Genomic DNA, 563 nt, shown 5'->3' with positions numbered 1-563 from the left:
GTACACAAAGTACTTATGTCGACTTATGTAATATGCCAAAGTTTCAGCTTCAACGACTTTTTTTTAGCCGAGTTCTGGATATCAGCCCCTCAGGGGTCCCCAGAGGCTGATTTTCAGTGTAATTTTGGCCTTTGTTAACTCTCTTTTTTACCAACATGAAATTAATTTCAGGCAAAAACAGAACCATCTTTGGAAAGCCCTATCCGTGGGCTTTTATGGGTGAGAACATTAGCTCATGGCAAATTTACGATAGCCTTTCGCTGTTATCACAACTTGGTCATATTTGAAGCATATAGGAGGCAACCGGAAATGGCATGTTTTTCAGACCAATATTTTCCATGCCCATGTTTTATATCTTGAGGTCTTAGTATCCCTGCAAAGTTCAGCCCTTTGTTTAGTAATATCAAGAAAAAAATACTAAGGTTGAGGCTTTTTACTAAGAAAAAAACTTACGAGAAGATGGCTAACCAGGCCACTTCCGGTTAGAGTTTCAACAAAGCGTGTCTGCAAAAATCAGCCATTTAATTTCGATTATCTTTTTTCCTTCCAAGTTATGGTTAAAA

Source organism: Montipora capricornis, chromosome 13, assembly GCF_036669925.1.
Source record: "Montipora capricornis isolate CH-2021 chromosome 13, ASM3666992v2, whole genome shotgun sequence".
Classification (NCBI taxonomy): domain Eukaryota; kingdom Metazoa; phylum Cnidaria; class Anthozoa; order Scleractinia; family Acroporidae; genus Montipora; species Montipora capricornis.
Note: the sequence above shows the minus strand (reverse complement) of the source record.